We start from the raw sequence: 19,958 nt of genomic DNA on the forward strand, positions 1-19,958 counted from the left end.
ACTGCTTCTATACATAATATCCTGTAAACAGTTATCCCCTCTATAATAAGGATAATTCAAAACATCTCAAAGTCACAGACACTCTGGTATGGGAATCAATCAGGCTGGTATTAGATCAAATTATTCAGTATAGCTACAGCCAATTATTCAGAATTGCTACAATTGATTTGGAAAAGGTTTGTTCATTTGTTTGTTTGTTTGCTTGTTTGTTTTAAGTTTTCATAGTGTTTGAACTGGAAAAAATAAAACAGTATATTTTGAATTTGGGCATAAAGTAGGCTGGGCTAGAGAAGTTATATGGCACAAGGAGGCTGTTGCTTTATCCTGGTCATGGAGAATATTGTGGTGGAAAAAGTAAAGTTGGGACGATGCTGTTGGGACATATTATATTAGATAAATATATTAATTACAGCAGTGGCTACTTGTTTCCTGTTACACTTCACAAAGGTGCAGAGGGTCTATGCTGTAACTGGGGGTAGTTTTGATTAAGTCACTTGTGTGTTCTTACAAAGGCTTATGTTATGGCAAAGAAGAATGGTTTTTTGGAGAAGTGTTTTTGGAAAAGCATTGGAAGTCATCTCTGCAAAATAACTGTGACTGGGGTCATGGTACTGTGATCCTCCTTCCAGGAGCTACTGCCTGGAGAGAAGATGTTCCACTGCTGCTCTCCCTAGCTGCAAATCATGTAGGAGACTGGAGATTTGAAATTCTTCAATGCATTACAATCCTTTTACTCCTTTAATGGGGTCAACAGCCATATCATCCTTGGCTGAAATTTCTGAGGTTTTGCAGGGGTTTTGTGCAAAAATTAAAAGCTAAATAAATAAAATGGCAAAACAAAAATCCATCTACTCTTTCTCATTAAGTTTATTTTTGATTATCTGACTTTCTAAAACCTTTTTGCCTCTCCTTCCATTCAAGGCAAATTAAGGTGGTATCAAGAGAGAATAATTCCTTTAGAGCAAAGCGGTTCACTGTTAGTCTATATTCTGTTTGTCTATACAGTTTCTCTAAATTGCTATGGCAGTACTGATAAAGAGATCTATTTCATCCTTCAATGTATTTGTTTTTCATTCTGGAGAGTAGAGTGTGTCCGATCACACATTTCCTTTGTTCGCTTTAGAGAAAGGTGCAGAGTAATATTTCTAAATTAAGCTGATTCAAGATTTATTAGTGCTGTAAAAAACCTGATTTTGCTGCCCAAAAGATTGAGCTTGGGCTGGCTTATTTCTGGAGAAGAAAGAGATAGCAGAAAGGATATGGGAGAAGATGTTGCACAGTGAGATAATGAGCTTTGGAGAGCCAGGCTTGCTGGTTTTGCTTCTGCAGGAGGAACAGGATGCAGGGCCGACCTTTGGGAAGGAGGCACACCACCTCTTTTCTTTAGCAAGAGAAGCCACAAGAAACAGCCCTCAGGGGTTTATACAGACACCATAATTCTGAGCAACTCAGCCAGCTGGCCTCAAAGAAACACAACAATATCATTGCATTCCCTCTTTCTTAATGGGAGCTTCTGTGCTGAACTTACACGAAAACCACAGCATGGGATGTAGGCAGAGGAGTGGCAGATGCTGCCCTGCTGTTCTGTGTTCACTGTGTTCAAATCTGTAACAAGGAGATGATCCAAGGGTGATGGTAAGAGAAAAAAAAAAACATTAAACTAGCCTATGACAAAATAACATATTGGAATGTTTGGGTTTGGTTTTTTTTTTTTTTTTTTGGTGTGTTTTGTTTTAATTTCATATCAGCTGCAAAAGTTGAGGCTTGAAAATAAAGATGATATGCTATTTTTGTAAGTCTAATGAATCCCTTTGAAAGTTAATTTATAATAGAGTTAATTTATAAGCTTGTAAATGACATGCCTTTTTCATGAAAAGTTGAATAATGGCCATAAACAGGTAGAGGATCTCCTAATTGTATCCAAGTGATAATAACTGATATATGTATATAAAATACTTTAATAAATAACATGAGTAACTAATTCTTAAAACAAACTTCTTTTGCAATCAGACAGTGCTTTTTTATATTCATTTTTGCTAGGGAATTGAAACTACTGGTTTTATCTACATTGTGTAAATTCAGTTTTGCAATGGAGGTTTAATTTTATTTTTGAAGGCATCTGATATGAAAAAATACCAGAGTATTTAAAATTTCCCCTTGAAAAGCCATTCAGATTTTAAAGAGCAGTCACTATTAAATATTACACTTGGTTAAAGATGGATAGTTGTTTTTCAACTTTGCTGAGATTGGATTTTTCCCTGCAGTCCAGAAAACTTGAGTTCTTTGTCTTCTGTGAGGATGAAGTCCTTTATTTCTTACTGTGATATATTTTGATGTGGCACCTGCAGCTGTTCTTGGAAGTCTTGGAAGACTTACTCACAATGTAGTTTTAAACACAGATCAAATAACAGGGGTATTGTCTAATTTTTTTTCTCTCAGATCTGTTTCATTGTTTATTCCTATCATTTCATATCTTAAGACGATAGAGCATTATATTGTTTACCAGTTTGTTTGTGTGGTACCTGGTAGACCTGAATTCAAGTAGAATCCCTCAGTATTATATTCATCAAAATTATCCATTCATGTTGCATCAGCAGGAACAAATCTTCTGAACAACTTTCAAGCACTCCTGTTTCTTGCAGCCCTTTCAGTCATAGACTGACTACCTTATATTTTGTTAATCAGTTAAAGGTGTTGTATATCTTTATCTGTAATGCCTTTTTCAGGTCTGCCTGTACAACCCATTCCTTTAATTTATCTTCTTTTATTTCTGCCTTTCTATTCTGCTCTGCATATCTATTATCCCTTCTCAAATAAATAGTTCACAACTTTTTTGTGGTATATTCCACAGAGTCCCAGCTGACAGTTTGTGTTTGGCATAAACGAGTGGACCTTGTGCAATTGGAAAAAATCCCAGCGGGGTTTAGGTGGAGTTTCTTGTGGTATAGATAAAGACCAAACTGGTTTGTTAAGTGTGTAAAGTCCCCAAAATTCAGTGCAGAATAAGGAAAGGAGTGGATGAAAAGGAAATCTTCTTGGTATTTTGAAACTTCCAGCTAGTTATTTGGTACCTTGATATTTTCAAATACTGTCTAATTTATAAACCAAAACTGCAAAGATGCTTGCAAATGAGTGAGGCTCATAAAGAAAAGAATCATTATACATTTCAGCTCCTCAGGAAATTATGTCTGCTGAGTGTATGGGTAAGGATGAACTCACAGATAGAAAGCAGAGTTTGTAATCATAACCTGTGATTCTTTTCTACCTGTACCCCAAATTGCTTGTAATCCACTTAATTTCTCTCTTTCTCAGTGGCTATAGCAATACAACCTTGAAAATGAAATTATAAAACACAATTTTGTTTCTCCTGAAAAACAGTGTAGCATCCATTTGTTAAGAATCAGTTTAGACTGAAAGTACTTTTTTTCCTCTTCCTTTCTTTTTCTCCTTCCCGTAACAAAATATTGGCACTCCTGACCCTTATTCCATCTTCCTCCTGTTCTAGTTACTTGTCAGTATATAAATTCTTCGGTATGGCAATAGTTCATGCACTATCTTCAGTTTCTCTGCAATTCTGTCCTGTCATTTAAATCCAGTCCTGTGTTCCTAATGTCAAACTAGTTTTGTTCAATATGACCAGCAAGGTAGCATGTATTTCCATGTTGAGTCCCACTGCCAGTTCTGGAGGTATCTCTCATTAATCAAGAATCACTTTGTCATAGTGCAGCTAAAGTTGTCACCAAACTTTAAGTACAAAGTTTGAATAATAATGACTCTTTTGTTAAATGGAGTTAACAGAGCTGAATAGCTTCCCTGATGGTTTATTATATTAGGCTTTCAGAACATTGACTGATTTCTTTTTATTACCATGAAAGCTTTTGTCTTATGAAAATTACTTGGGACCACAGGTCAATGTTTTTCATGTCACATCTCTATAAAAAGTACATTGCTTTATTATACTTTGTATTCTCCACTGCAACCTGTATGTCACTTAAATTTATTTGTCATGATACTACCGCCAGGCTGCCATTAAATTGTTAAAGTATATTCAGGAAATGTTGTTGCAGTAACCTTTAGAGTAAGACATATGGAAATGGACTATATCTGTTAATTAACATTTCAAACTGCAAACCTTCCAAAGTATAAGGCCTGGTATGAATCACTACACATGAGCAGAATACTTAGAGGGGTGATGATCATGTTTTTCCTGAGACAACAGATCCTTCAAGTTCAAATTGCCTGTCTGTCTATTTAAACTAGGAGACTAAACTGTTAAAGAACAAAAATGAAGTCTAGAGAAAGATCAAAATATGTCTCTCTTCTGTCCATCCACAGCAGTACCAAAAATAAAATGCCCTGTGATTCTTTTCTGTCTCGACAACGTTTAAAAATTGCAGCTCACAGAAGGAAAACAGAGAGCATAAAGGATGCATAAGAAAGGAGAGAACCCATGGGAGAAGCTCCTGAGGTGTGTCAGGTTAAGCTGAACCAGGGATCCCAAGTCTTGGATACAACTCTCTCCCCACTGGAGAAGGCACTGACAGAGATGTTGCTCTCTCTGAGCTAACATGCTGTGATGCTTCCAGGGCATGTCCTGGGAATAAAAAATTGGACTGCATGCAGATAAACTGAAGCTGGGGAGGATTGAGCTTTCCTGTTCCAGACACTGTGATCTCTTACAAGATTGCTATGTTAAGGGATATTTAGAGCATTAATTGTTCATACTTCAGGGCTGGTCAGAATTCCTGAAGCTGGAGTTCTTAATGCTGACCCTATAGTAATGTAAGTACCTGAAGGTGACATAATCTAGCACTGTTGAAGAAAGAGGATCACTGCTTTTCTGCTTGATAAAATTTTGTCTACATTGGTTCCCTGACAGGGTTTGGTGTGGGGTTGCATAAATCCCTGTGGCAGCATAAAGTAGCACAGGAACATGCTGGTTTTTTGAAGGTGGCAAAGACATGGAGCTGTGTGCACCAAAACAGGTTTGGAGTTACAGTGGGAGCAGTAATCCCAACAGGCAGGTGCTGACAAGATGGAGCAGGGATAAAAGTAGAGTGAGGTTGAAGCAGGACGTGGTTGTAGACCATGCAAGTATGCTTGGGTGAAAACATACATGAGTAAGTGTGATATGTGTGAAAAACAAAATGATAGACAGTGAAAGGAAATCCACAGGCTAGAGAAGACAGAATTGTTTGCTCTGAAAGGAATGATGTTGTCCATCACATCTGGCAGAAACCCCCAGTTTTGCCAGGTTTGAGCTACCTGACCCCACTGCACATAAATCAAGAGCTACACAACAATCTGAGACTAAAAATTGAAAGGTGTCAATTGAATACAAGTTTTCTTTCCTGTGGACATTAAGGTAACTGGAGGAAATTGAAAATTTGTGGTGAACTCAGACAAAAGACTGATGGCTAAATCAATTTTTTATTGTTCTTTCCCAAGCATTAGATTTCATAGATGGCACTGTGAATTCTGTTAGGTACATGTGGCTAGGCTGTGTGGCATGTGAGTATGCTCACAGCATTTCTCCAAGTATTAGCTTGTTTTTGTTCTTTTGGGTTATTGCCTGGCAAAAACAGTATAAAACAGGTTGCAGAAACTGTATAATCAGGCTTAAAATATTTAGAGAAAGCAGCTATGGAATTAAATATTTGAGAGGAAATACTATTACAAAAGCAGAAATATAGGATGCCAGTATAATTATTGTTTCCATTGTTCCATTGTTCACTGTTGTCTCACTAGGTGAAAACCAAAACAGAGGCTTTGGAAAGAACTGCAGTGTATCTTTCATACAGGTTGCTTCTCACTACAGTGTATTCAGCATCCAAAATGACACTTCTGGAAAGATCCTTCCTACTTAATCTGCTGCTTTCATTAGAGTTATTCTTTTTCATTACTGCTTATAAGCTTAGGGCTAACCAGGAAGTCTCATAATATCTTGCTTTTCTGAATGCAGTTTCTCTATGAAACAAATGTGGATGATGACATTTTTCTTGAATTTTCTTGAAATTTGTTTAAGTATTTGAAGTTTTCACTTGGCTTGGATGAAATAAAACCCAGTGTAATACAGACATAGAAAAAGAGAAATTGCTTTAAGGAATATTCCAATGCAGTTCACTAACCATTAAGTATTGTTCTACTTTTCTGAGCTTAAATCTCTACTGACATGAATCTTTTATGTCCTGCAGTGCAAGCTGTACTACTTGGATAACTAATACAGTTAAAGCAGTGGTTTCATTAGACCTGAGAAAGTTTGGAATTGGTTGTGATTGTTGAGCAACTGAATCCCCACTTTGTGGCAGTGGAAATTTTTTATATTTTAATAAACAAATATTCCTGAATGTGTTCCTGAACTTGATTTTAGCCATTACTGGTTTAAAAAAAAAAAAAAAAAAAGTAATTTGAAATGTGTTTTTGAGATGGCAGTTTGAAGGTATATTTTCTGTGTAGTAGTACACGTTGGTTCCTCTTTTTATCTGTGACATTTAATTTGAGTTTATTAGCATGGAAATTAGAATGAATGATGTTAAATAAGATGAACAGACAATGACAGAAGAATAAAGGGGAGCTGTGACAGTCACCATGGCCAAATGTTTTCTACATATATATAATACTGTGCCAAATTCAGCAACTCTTTAGGGAAATGATGTATACTGACATATGACATGGTTTACCTGGAGTAGGACAAACCAAAACTGTTGAACATGTTATTTATTTAAAAAACATACTTTGGCCTATCCTAAAACAAATCACATTTTTCCCCAAAATGGGTCCAAAATATATGCATTTATTTTGCTTAGAACTCCAAGTTGATACTTTGATGAACTTCATGAGGTTTCTGCTGTCCTACTTCCTGAGTTTATTATGGTCCCTATGTATTGGGTTGTGGCTTGGTATCTGTTGTAGCCATCATTCCCCTACAATGAACATATGTTAGCCTTGTTTCTACCCATTAGGGCCCCCTCTGACTGCTGCAGTTTCTCACAAGTGATAGGCAGGAACCTCAGAGTCATGTTGGACACCTCTGTGGGCAGCCAAAGGAGCCCCTTACACCGAGTGTGTCCCTTCTGCAGGCAGTTCTGAACTACTGCTCCCCTGCTGACGTTTGCCCCTCTGCTTTGCAGAAACACAAAGGTCCAGGAGCAGTTTTTGCCTGTGAAGACAAAGGCAAAAAAGGCATTTAACCTTTTCATTGATAGTTTTTCTCTTCCCTTCAGCACACCTATTTTTTCACTGGTCATCCTTTTACAGGCTCATGGACTTTAAAATACTTCTTTGTGAAATCTTTGAGCATCAGATGATTTTGTCCTTCCTGATTTTGTCGCAAAATATTAAGTTGTAATTGTTTTGCTCCCTTTTCTTGCTTAAATTCCTTGTACATTCACATTTTGAATTTTAGGCATTATCAGTGACATCAGGCTTCCTAAGCCAGCAAACACTTTTCTTTTTATTTGTTTTTGAGTTCATGGTGTTTTGTCTGTTGAAAATATCCTCTAAATAACATATTGTGTAGTATTTTTTTCTCATAAATGGATAGATTGGAAAAGAGGAAACAGTCTGAAAAAGAAAATTGCAGTATAAACAATATGTTTGACAAAGTAATAATAAAATGCAAAAATTCTTAACAGAAATTGTAGGGCTACAGTCTTTAGCAAAAAATATTTTACTGCTGTTGATAAACTGAAGTGTTTTTTCTTGGTCACTTTGTTTGTTTTTAATCTCTTCTCTCCCCACTGTCCATAGGGAATGAATACTGTGTACCCAGACAGCAATAAACCTTCAGCTGCTGACCACTGACAAAAATCTATAGACCACCAGTGTGGGAAACCTCAGCTTTAAACTCTAAATGATTCAACATTTCTGTAAGTCAGACACATTCTGCTATTATATAATGAAATAATTTTATATCCATGTTCATTGTAATGCTAAGAGCTTCAGGTAGTGTATGAACTGTTTACTCTTGCAAATTGTCTCTCTAATAATTAGGTGATAAAATTGAAAGTGCTTGTGAACTCTAGATATGTCCTTAAAATGTGCAGGAAAAGCTATGTGCTGTTTGCAGGCTGTTAAAGAAATCTTTGCTACATTTTGTAATGCTTACATGGTTTGGGTTGGGTTCAGCTTAACTTCAGCTTAAAACATTACCAAACAACTAAGGCACTATTATATTGATATTTGAGGCAAGGCTTGTGTGTTGTTGTTTAATAATGCAAATGACATGTAGAAAGCACAGAGCTGACGCTCAGAGAAGGGTTTCTTTTCCCCTAACCAAAGTTGAGTATTTCAGGCAAAGACAAATATTGGTACTTAAATTTTTACTTCTGCTGTTGCTCTGTCCTTTTACTTTACAACGAGAGACACTGGAAATGCAAAAGTATTACAAGGGGGGACAATTTTGACTAATATAGGTTGAAGTGTTTTATGAATGGAAACTGAAACACAGGCTGTAGAGAAATCACTTAAGTCACTGCTGAGATGCATTCATCTCTGGTAATGCATAAAAGTTAATTAACAGTGCAGTGAACTAGAGGCAATTCAGAGAGAAACATTATTAGATGAGGATGTACAAAGAAAGTGAAATGTCTTTCAGTTTACTGGCTAAGGATAGATGAATATCTACTAATGTCTGTAAGTGACCTTGACAGCAAGGAGGAACAGTCTGGTTGGATATGTTCCTTGGGGTTTTCCCTCTGTGGGAGTGATAGGATAAAAGAACAGGTGATCAGGTTGTGATGTGAAAGACACACACACACAGGCCTTTTCCATCCTAATGTCTGGCAGCTATTGAGGTTGCACCCATATAGCCCCTATATGCAAGAAACTTTTACTCATTGAGCACACTCATACATGGCCACCTAGAGTAAATTGCATTTTTCTGTTGTATATATAGCAACTGAAAGTGGAGAGCAGCATAAGGCACTAAGGAGTGGATACTGAATTCCAAACTTGGATAGATTTGAAGGCAAGGAAGAGCAAAGCCATTGCTTTGTGTATTTAAAGCTAAACTAGAAACTACAGCTTAAAGTATTTTGAGAACAGTTCTGCTCTCACAAGGAGGTGAACTTAAAACTCTAAATCAGTATTTTTAGACTGTACTTCTTGTTATGGGATGATAGAGTTTCCTATTGCCAGCCCTCACATGAGTTATGAACCTCAAACATCTATTTGCATGGACTTTCCTTTTTTTTTTTTTCTGGTCACTCCTTTGTTGGGACAATTGTGCACAGAACACTTGGTGGAAAATATGTGATTAAACTATGTCTGCTCCTGAAAGCTGAATTTTCCTACCCTTAGTTTTCTTACCATTTTCTAGATAGATTTGGGATATGGAGTTTGTGAATAGTACCAGGTTATTACTGATGTGATCAAGGACAACTAGAATTCAAGAGAAACCTCAAATTTTTCTTGATTGCATGTCTTCTGCTGTTGCTTTCTTTTCTCCTAGATTTTTCAGGATTTTCCATTGCTGTAGGTTCTCCATGCATATTATACAAGTTCCTACATCACTGTCAGAATTATGGGACTTTAAAATTTTAGCCCTATTTCTTCTATTCAAATGGTAAAATGAAATGGATTTATCTGCATCTTTATCCAGGTTAAGAATAATTAATATTTTTAAAAAATTATTTCCATTTCATCCATGATCAGTTAACATCCAGAATCTCTCTTTCTCTATTGATATCCAGAATGAAGGTTTACAAGTACTGAATTCTTTTTTGAATATAGCAAAGTTGTAAAGCTATGAGCTTGCTCCTTGCTTGTTTGAGCTGAACCCTTGCTGTTTGCCTCATTGGCTAACCAGGCATTCAGAGAGTTCCCATACAACTTGTTGATGTTTTCATGAGTGACTGAGCTCTGCAGATGAAGGTCCAGGAGAATTCCTGGGAAAGTGAACTCTGTAGCAACTGGAAGCAAAGCTGTGGGAGCTGGATCTTTCCACTTACCCATTTTTCTAGACTCTGTGAGCTGGCAGTCAGTTGGCAAAAGGAGACAGAAATATATTCTTGAAAATATTTCTATTCAAATGAGTAAAAGGCTAGAGTAAAAATAAAACAAGAGTGAGAGACAGGAAGATAGCATGAAAATAGCAATTTGAGTTATTGTCACAAGGGAGCATTACACATGGTATCACATAATGCATGAGTTAATCATCACAACATTCTTTGGAAATGAAGCAGAAAAGTACAGAACATGACAAGAATTATATCCAAATGCAATAAAATCTTATTTGAAAGTTGTTTACATTTTGAAAAGTAGATCAGTAAATTATGGGTAGATGAAACTGGTTTGTGAAAATTTCAGGAAGTTGGCAGAATTCATCCATACAGTGAAATTAATCTTAGGCTGATATATTTTCCTTCATAAGGCTGATTGCAGCAGGCTCCCCCTCCCTGGAGACTGAGTTCTGTGCAGCATTCCTTAAGAAAGCAATGCTGGCAAACCAGGCTGAGACAGAGTGAGTGAACTTAGGTGTCTTTCCACCTTACATGGCTGTGATTTGGAGAAGTGGCAGGGCACAGTGGCTGCACTATTACCTGGACTGCAACAGTGTGACAGGTTATCACCAACCTGTGACACTCAAAATAGACCCCCCCACCAATATTCCCCATTGTTTCTGATAAGAATGCCTTCACTTTGCCAAGGCTGGCAGTTGCACTTAGCAGAAAGGGACCAAGTGGGGCTCCCCATGGGACTTCCATGCTGGTGCTAATCTGGAAGTAACCAGGAAAGAGAGAAAAATGAGGAAAGAAAAGATCAGTAATGGAAATTATTTGAGGAAGAAAATAATGAAAGCAACAGAGGCAAACCAATTAAAACAAAACAAAAGGACAGGAAAGCTAAATTCACTCCCTGGGCCAGATGCATCCCTGGAACCTCAGCAATGCAGCCCTGACCATAATGGATATCCTGGTGGAGTTAAGGCATTCCCTGAAACATGACTTTTGCCATGATGCATGATGACATCTTCTAAAAAGCGATTGTGTGATGTGTGCTCTCCAGCCTTCCCTGAAAAACTGGGACCTTCCAGTTGATATGGGTCATGATGTGGTTATGGGACTTAAGTGCTAAACCTTACATATACCCCTGAAATTAATTTGACTGCTGTGTACCAAAGTCTAATTTATTTCCTTATCATCTTCCAACCATTAAATTGCTAGAGCTGAGTTGTGTAAATGCTTTAAAGAAAGGCGGCTTCTATTCACTAAGGAATATTGCAGAAAATATGCCTTCTGAGCATAGTTATATAACGCCCACTTATTTTAATTAGACTTTAGCTCTCAAAGTCCCACTTTACCTAAGTGGCATGATCACTGAAACACAGTAGAGATCTGTGATAGGAAATGCAATCTATCTGCTCCTTTCAGCAGTGACTTCTCCTTTAATATTATGTCTCTCAGGCATGTGAGCCCCAAGCAGCTACTTGCAGTGCTGTCTATTACTAGTGCTTACTCAGAATGGGTCTTGTTCTCCAGCAGAAGTGCAAGAAATGTCTATGTAAGCATTGCATAGCTTTAATTTTCCTACAGAAGAGTGGTCCTCAGGGAGGAGAGTCAAATAAACAGCAGCCTAAACTGTACTCCAGGTAGCTGAGCACCAGGAACAGGACCAAACCAAATTACTCACAAAGTGATGCTGATGTTAGTCTTTTCTCAGGAAGATATGCCAAGCAGAGACAAGCTGTTTTGTTTTTGGTTTTTGTTTTTTGTTTTTTTTTTAATAAGTAAATTCCAACTAATTAAAGGTTTCCCTTCCTTCCATCCTTGCTTGAAATTTTTGCTGCAATAAAGTCTTTGGCAAGCATGAAAAAGATATTGTGATTACATCCATTAACTCCTCAAACACTGCAGCAAACTGTCTCTTCTTCCTATGTTTTTTTGTGATGTGTTCTATTGCAGAACATGGAGACCTGTTTGGCCAGGCACTGAATGAATACTATTTCATTGTACAAACCCAAAAAGAAAGCCAAATTGTATATTTGCCATTTCCTAAAAGGATAATTTGTGTATATAGGGGGCAACAATCCCTTTCTGGTTTTTGGCTCAGTATTCTTGTGCTTCTAACTGAGCAGATGAAACAATTTGTTTCCATGTAATCATGGCAAGTCTACAGGAAATTCCTGATAATTGTGCTATGCTTTGTTATGATGATGAATTACTGCACATGTTTCTGCCATACCCATTAGTCTTACTTTGCAGTCTTCACCCTGCATGTGCTCTGAGATAAATTGGACATTGAGACTAAAAGGCAGCATCATCGTGAACCAGATTGTTTTAAGGTCAACTTTTTTATCTTACTTTCTGACATCAGCTGCTCTTCCAAATCTGAAAATGGGAGACATCACTTTTTTTTTTCTCTCACTGTCTGATTTAGAGATGGAATACTTTATAGAAATGCCATCCCTTAATAAAAAAAAGCAGGAACTAATTCCAAGAATAAGTACCTTACAAAACCAAACAAAAAAATCCAATCCTACGTGTAGATAAAACAGTCTTGTAGCAAAACGGACGTGTGGGCTTTGCCTGGAGGGAAGAGATATAGCTGATAAAAATTCAATAGTGTATAGATTGGTAGGGGAATTTGAATAAACCTATTTAGGAAAAGAGAATAAGCAAGGCAATAATCAAATGATAGAACACATAGTGAGCATTTGCAGCAGTTTGTTTTACTGAGTGGATTGTTTACTTCTCAGAGCAGTCACTGCAGTCAAGCAGGGAAAGAAATGCAGTCAAGCATCTGCTACATGTCTTCTTTCTCTCAGTGGACACTACAGTTTTTGCCAGACACGACACATACACACAAGAGGCACATTGGGAAGAAGCTCAAAGAACTTGCTCAGTCATCTGGCAATATCTAGTCTAAAAGAATAGCTAACCACCAAATGGATAACTTATATCAGTTTACTTGTGTAAACTGCACCCATAATCACATTTATTATGGTCAATTCCTACAAAAATGCTGCAGTGGAAAAGTTAAAAGGAGACTGAATGCACAGATCCCATGAGTAATAATATTATCTGAACTTTTTTTAAGGAAATTGCTCAGGGAACTGATATTTACAGAACATTAAGCTGTTGGAAAAACTACTAATTTTTGTTTAGATTCTCTTAATAAAAGGCAACTTCTCTTTTGTCAAAAATGGACTGCCAAAAGGTGAATATGTGTTTCTGTATAGATATGCTCTCTCAGTGCTTCATGAGTCTTTTGTTGCCTGATGTTCCAATGTACCAAATTCGTGGTGATCTTGCAGTGAGGGGGTCAGCACCAAAGTGTCTGAGTACACCTAAATACACAAAGGTTGGTATCTGATGCCCTCTCTGCCCAAGATTCTGCAGCACAGGCCAGTTCCAGCTTGGCTCACAGCCCAGTTTGCCATCTACTGAGCCTGCATGAATAAACTGAGAGGTGTGAATTTTTAGTTCATACGTTATCCTGTAATAATGTGTCTAAATGCATTGTGAACCTGAGGTGACATAAAACGTGGAGTTAACTTATGATCTAAATCTGATCATATAGCTATGCCTTAAAATGACCCTTAAGCCCAAAATCACTCTTGTGTAACCCTTGTGAAAGTGATCGCTGGTGATTTCTGCTTGACTGGTTCTGAAGACAGAGTATGCAAGGCATCCTTGTATTCCTGAGGAACACATATGAATGAGCTTGTGCTGTGCTGTCCTCCTGTTAGCCTGTTGAATATGAGGGAAACCATAATAAACTGCTTCTTTTGAATGCTACGTATCCTGTGACAGTGCCATGACCTTTGCAGATAAAGCTGTTCAGATTCCTAAATTCCAGAGATTCAACTGACAACCAAGATACCTAAATTTGTTATGCCTACCTGCAGGAGTCTGTTTGTGGCCTAGAGGCTTGCTTCAGTCACTCTCACACAGGAGCTGCTGGCATTTCAGATGCCCTGAAGTATGCAAGGCACCTTGACAGCTCTGCAAGATGCATTGCCAACAGGACAGGAAGCATGGTTGTGCTGTCCATCTCAAATGTCACTGGCTCTTTCTGTGTGGGCAATGGATTGAGCCCTCAGTACCAAAGCCATTGTTAGAGTCAGTAAAGATCAAGGCTGGAGCCACTGGGGGTGAGCAAGTGATTCAGCTCAGCAGCTGCTGGTTCCCTTGGTTGGGGTGAACTCAGTTGTGCTCTACATTGCATTGGCTGGATTTCTGCTGACTGCAGCAGGCAGATGAACAACTGATGAATGCGTGCATGCCTGGATGTAGATAACTGTGTTTGAATAGCCTAAACACAAAAATTGTTTAAATGGTCAAGAATTAACTTTTGAAATTTGAAAGGGTAGTGGCAGAAGTTTATTTTCCCTATGGAAGTCTATCAGGGGAAACAGTTATTTACGTGGTACACAAAAATTAACACATAAGACAGACCAGCTAACAAATGATCTGTCAGACTGGTTCCCAAAGAAAAGCAGAGCCTCTTGCTTTGTGTTTTTTAAATGTTAGAAGACTCACTAATGATCGGTGGAATGTTTGCAGGAGGTGAACTGGAGCTAGACACATCATCACAGTTTTTGGCTGCTCTGATCCCAACAGCTTTGTGGGGCAAGATTTCCCATTCCTCATTAGTGAAGAGCTAAAAGGGAAAAGGTGGGCTATTTCTTTCAGTAGTCCATTTTTCAGAGAGTGAAAGCTGAGCTTTATGTGCTGTTTCTCTGCTACAGGGCTGGCCTTGTTGTACTGAAGACAGAGGTGCAGTAGCGTTCACATGTGCAAAATTTAATTACTCTGATTTATCAAGCAATTATTTTTCCTACTAGTTTTATTTAACTGTGGGAGATCTCATGCTTTCTTTGAGCATAATGAGTGCATTTGCTTCAGGAGGCAATTTGCCATTCACAGATGAATTCTCTTTAACAGTGACTTTGCCTTTATTCTTCATTTTAAAATGAAAATTACATTCTCAATTTGTTAGTAAATTTGAGTAGTAAATTTCTTAGTATATGGAAACAGTGAATTCTTTATTGCATGATGACAGAACTTCTGCAGGAAAGCAATTCTCATCCAAAGCTTCCTTCTAAAATTGATAAGCTGTGCTGATGGAAGATGGAAATTTTGAGTTTGAACCACCAGGCTGGGGAAGGTCTCATATTCAGAGTTTCTATTTCCTGCATAAGAGCACTTAACTTCTAATCTATAACATAAATTATAATCACCACTTCCATTTTTCAGCCATTTAAGTGAATTAAGAAGTGTTCTGTTTCCAAAGTACTTGGTGTAAGTGCCAGCATCCAGGACATGGTTTGAGTCTCTAATTGTCAGGCTTGCACAAGCTTTAGCTCAGAGTTTCAATGAGGGGACACCATGCCACACTACTACCTCTGGTTAGCATAGAGCTTGCTGTGTTTACTTGTGATTCTCATTCCCATTTAGAAGCATCTATCTGTCCTTTGCATCATGAGAAGGATTTGTTTCCACCATCCGTGTCTGTGGTTTCTGCTGAGCGATCAGATAAATCAAAGGAGGTGAAACTTAATCTGAAAATATGGGCTTAACAGAGAAGTGGGTTAGTTAGGTTCTGCTTCTGCTGTCCTGGGTATAAAGGTAAACCTTCTTTGTGAGCCTTTAAAAAGAACCATTACTGAAAAACTCTAATTCACAGAAGGATTGGGTTTATATCAAAGATGTGACTTGCGTGTGACACAACTCCAGATTTCAGTGGAGAGGGCCTAGAATCAGACAGCAGCCCTCACTGAACTGTGGTAGCTGACTCCTCCTGGTTTTGCCTCCATTCCCTGTCCTTCTTTGCACACTGAACACATTCCAGTATTTTGTCTACTTTTCTTTTAAGCATATTCCATTGAAAACTTACCTTTTTCTCATTTAAAATTTCATATTATCCATTCTAAACTATTGTGCTAAATTGGTCTTTATAATTCCCAATTCATATGGAGCATCTAATCATGTTCTCCATTTTACCAAACCACCTTCTATGTTTTTGTATCGCTGCTTATCACATACATAGAGGGTGGCATCTCACAAAGTCTGTAACTTTCACCAGATTCATTTCCCACACTCGTAACAGCAGAAAACAACCTAATTTTCATTAGAAAAGCAATCCAGTTGGAACAAAAACAATTAGGATACATCAGAAAAAAAAAGCCATGTAGACCATGACAGGAGAGAAAAGGCTCTTCACATTGATTTTTCTTCTTTTCATTCTTGAATGCTTCAGAGTTTTCACTTGATTCATGGTGATAAGATGCACTTAATGTAGTTGCAATCTAGAAATCACAGGATCTCACAGCATCACAAGAGCTGAAGCTGGAAGGGGTCTCTGGAGACTGTGCAGTCCAAACCAGTGCTCAAACCAGGGTCAATTACAGCACATTGCCCAGGGCTGAAGACTCTATAACATCTCTGGGCAATGTGTTGCGGTACTCAATAGTATTCAGTTAATCTATTCATAACATCTAGATAGTAAGGCTAGCAGAAAACATTAGAAGCATGTAATTTAATCTCCTTCAGAAAAAGAATAAGGAAAGACCTTGTCAGTCATTTCTGCATAAGACCACATATACTAAGTGTTGCAAGACAGTGTATTTCATAGGAAGGACTTGTATGTTCAAATGCAACTAGAAGTAACTGAGACTCTACAACATCCATTGGTGATTTGTTCAAGTAGTTATTTGCCTCTGCAAAAACAGATAGAAAAGCAACTAAAAGGCACCAAAAAAAAAAAAAAAAAAAAAAAAAAAAAAAAAGGAAAAGACCCAGGATGGCAACTCCCTTAACATGAAGCTGTGTCATTTATGCCTAAGCCTTTTTTGATAGGTGTTTTTCTATCTTTTCCTAAGTAAACTCCAGTGATGGAGACTGAGCTGCTTTGTGAATAACTTTGATTGTCCGAAAGTTTTTCCAAGACCTGGCTTTGAATTTTCCTTGTTGGTATATACATGACAAACTTCTTGTTTATCTGTAGAGTCATGGAGAATGGCTTAGTCTCTTCCTTACAACTACTTTTTTCACGTCTGAAAACTGTTAAAGTTCCTTTCAAATGTCTCTCATTTAGATTATATGACCCATTCAAACCTTCTTGAAAAATATTTTATTGAATTCTGTCATTCATTCCTCTCTCTTAACTCCTTTCAGATGACCTAGACTATTGTCGAGGAGCAGTGCTTGTAACTGAAAACCTACTCCAGTGGATGCTGCACCAGCTCTTACAGCCAGCCTTTCATTTAGGCAGTATGTTTGCTTTTGGCAATGTTATTGGCACATGCTCTGATCCATTTTAATCCTCAGATCTTTTACAGCAGAGCAGATCTGTCATTCTCTATCCTCTATTTGTGTAGTGTAATCTAAATGCATAACTTTTTTTCTTTTCCCTCTAATATGAATCCTGGTTTTTCAGGAATGTTCTTAAACCTTTTAAGATTACTTGGAGTTTTATTCCTCAATCTTTCAGTTCTTGAAACTTCTTCAATTTCGGTAGGGTCTCTGTATACAACAATTATATTATATTCATAATGTTATATAAGTGATTTTTGAAAATATATCATATTCTGCAATATTTTAATATACTTTAATTTTGAATAGAATATCTCAAAATAGTTATTGATTCAACTTCCAGCTCTGAAAGTCATTAAGTTGCATATTTGTTGAAACCAGCCTACCACATTCTTACCATACTTTTTTCATGTTCTTCCTTGACACCTGCTAGTGGCTTCTGTCAGAGAAAGGATACTCAAATCAATGACATTTAATTTTGACTTCTACAATCAGAGCATCATTTACAATGGAAAAGACTCCTGAGATTATTAAATCCAGTCATCAGCCTAGCACTGCTAAGCCCTCCCCTAAACCATCTCCGTAAGTGCCAGTCTTTGTCTTTTAAATGCTTCCCAGAATGGTGATTACACCACTTCCCTTGGCAGCCTGTCCAGTGCTTTACCACCATTTCAGTGAAGAAGCTTTTCCTAATACCCAATCTAAACCTTCCCTGCTGCAGCTTCAGGACATTTCCTCTTGTCCTGTTGCTTGTTGCTTGGGAGAAGAGACCAGTCCCCACCTGGCTACAGCCTCCTTTCAGCTGATTGTAGAGAGAGACAAGACCCCCCCCTGAGCCTCCTTTTCTTCAGACTAAACAGCTTCAGCCTCTTCTCACAAGACTTGTGCTCCAGAGCCTTCTCCAGCTCTGCTGACCTTCTCTGGATGTGCTCCAGCCCCTCAATGTCTCTCTTGTCATGATGGGCCCAGAACTGAACACAGGATTGATTTAAGGTGTGGCCTCACCAGTGCTGAGTGTGGAGGGACAATCCCTGTCCTGGTCCTGCTGGCCACACTATTGCTGACACAGGCCAGGATGCCATTGGCCTTCTTGGCCACCTGGGCACAGCTGGCTCATGTTCAGCTGCTGTTGACCAGCACCCCCAGGTCCTTTTGCACCAGGCAGCTTTCCAGCCACTCTGTCCTCAGCCTGTGGCACTGCTGGGGTTGTTGTGACCCCAGTGCAGAACTGGCACTTGGTCTTGTTGAGTCTCACACCACTGGCCTTGACCCATGGATCCAGCCCGTCCAGGTCCCTCTCCAGAACCTTCCCACCTTTCTGCAGAACAGCACTCTCACCCAACTTCGTGTTACCTTGTGACCAACAACGCCTCTTGTGACCGGTTATTTTTGTCTTATTTATTTTTCATTGTTACACCTCAGCAAGTCTGATCTCATACAAAAAATTAGATTAATTTACTATGATTTGATATTGAAAGGTCCGTGCAGGCAGTCATGACTTTTCTGTCTTTTAGGTGTTTGTGAATTGTGTGTTTGACTCTTAATTTCAAGATTTTTCTAAAAGTGAAAGTAGGCTGAGTTGTTTTCTTTCCTCTAGCCTGTCTTTTTTTTTTTTTTTTTTTTTTTTCTTTTTTTTTTTTTTTTAATTAGATGTAGGAGTGGTTTTTTTAAATTTTGTGGAGCCTAATTTATTTTTGACTGGTTTTCAAAACATAATGATTTGTCATCCATGGGACAAAAGGCAGGCTTAAGGAAAATACCAATGGAGAATTTCCACTGAGCCTATCTTGGAACTTCTCATTTAACTATTTTCCAATCTGTTGTTCTGGTTTTATTACTCATCTCTATCTCTGCAGCTCATTTTCTTAGCTGTAAGATCAGAATTGACATTTTTACTGAAGAGAGAAGCAAAGATGACATTAACACTGTGACCTTCTCAAGATTCCTGTTGAGGAACAGATCAGCATTTTTCTTAATATTCTAATACTAATAAATTTTCTCCTGTTTTACTTTGTCACAAGTTATCTTTTGCCTTTCTTTTTATTCCTAGACTGTTGACACTCTAGTTCAGGATACTTTGTACAAGTATACTATGAATTGTCCTTTTTTTATTCCTTTTTGTTTTAACAGTACTACCAGCTCTCTCCAGTTCCTACTTCCCTTTGTACTGACATTATGTAAAAATCTAGCACTTCCACCCCCAAGTGTTTATTGCAGTCTGCTGTCCTGAGCTCCATGATTTATGATGTTTGTGTTCTCCCTCCTAACCATCTGAGGCTTGTTAATTCTGTCATCTATTTCGTGGTCACTCTGACAGGTTACTTTGCATCTGCACAATCTCAACCTGTTCTTCCAGGCTGGCTAGAAACACAGTCAGGGGCCTTTTCCTTTAACTGCTTTCTTTAGCTTTTGTAGAAACAGATAAGACTGTTATATCACCAAAGATTTTGTTACCAATATGTTCCTGCTTCCCTGTTTTCCCAGTAGTCTGGATGGTGGAAGAGTCCACCCCAAATCTGACCTGTGCTCTTCATATTTTTGCTGGTTGCCCAGAAAATGCATCATCCACCTTATCTTTGTGACCACAACATGACAATTTGCTTTCACCTTCAACATTTTAGCAGGTCTTTATTCCTACATCACCTGGGATCCAGAATAATATCAGTTATCCTTGATACACAGAGAACATGTCCTTTGTTT

At 38.0% G+C, this 19,958-nt stretch overlaps 1 long non-coding RNA gene across 1 annotated transcript in view; it reads left to right on the forward strand.

Annotated features, from left to right (window-relative positions):
• LOC121333709 overlaps nucleotides 1–19,958 on the forward strand; it is a 159,124-nt gene that overhangs the window by 90,065 nt on the left and 49,101 nt on the right. The gene's annotated exons all lie outside the window — the stretch shown is intronic.

This window comes from Onychostruthus taczanowskii, unplaced genomic scaffold (assembly GCF_017590055.1).
Source record: "Onychostruthus taczanowskii isolate IOZ18803 unplaced genomic scaffold, ASM1759005v1 scaffold1, whole genome shotgun sequence".
Taxonomy (NCBI): Eukaryota; Metazoa; Chordata; class Aves; order Passeriformes; family Passeridae; genus Onychostruthus; species Onychostruthus taczanowskii.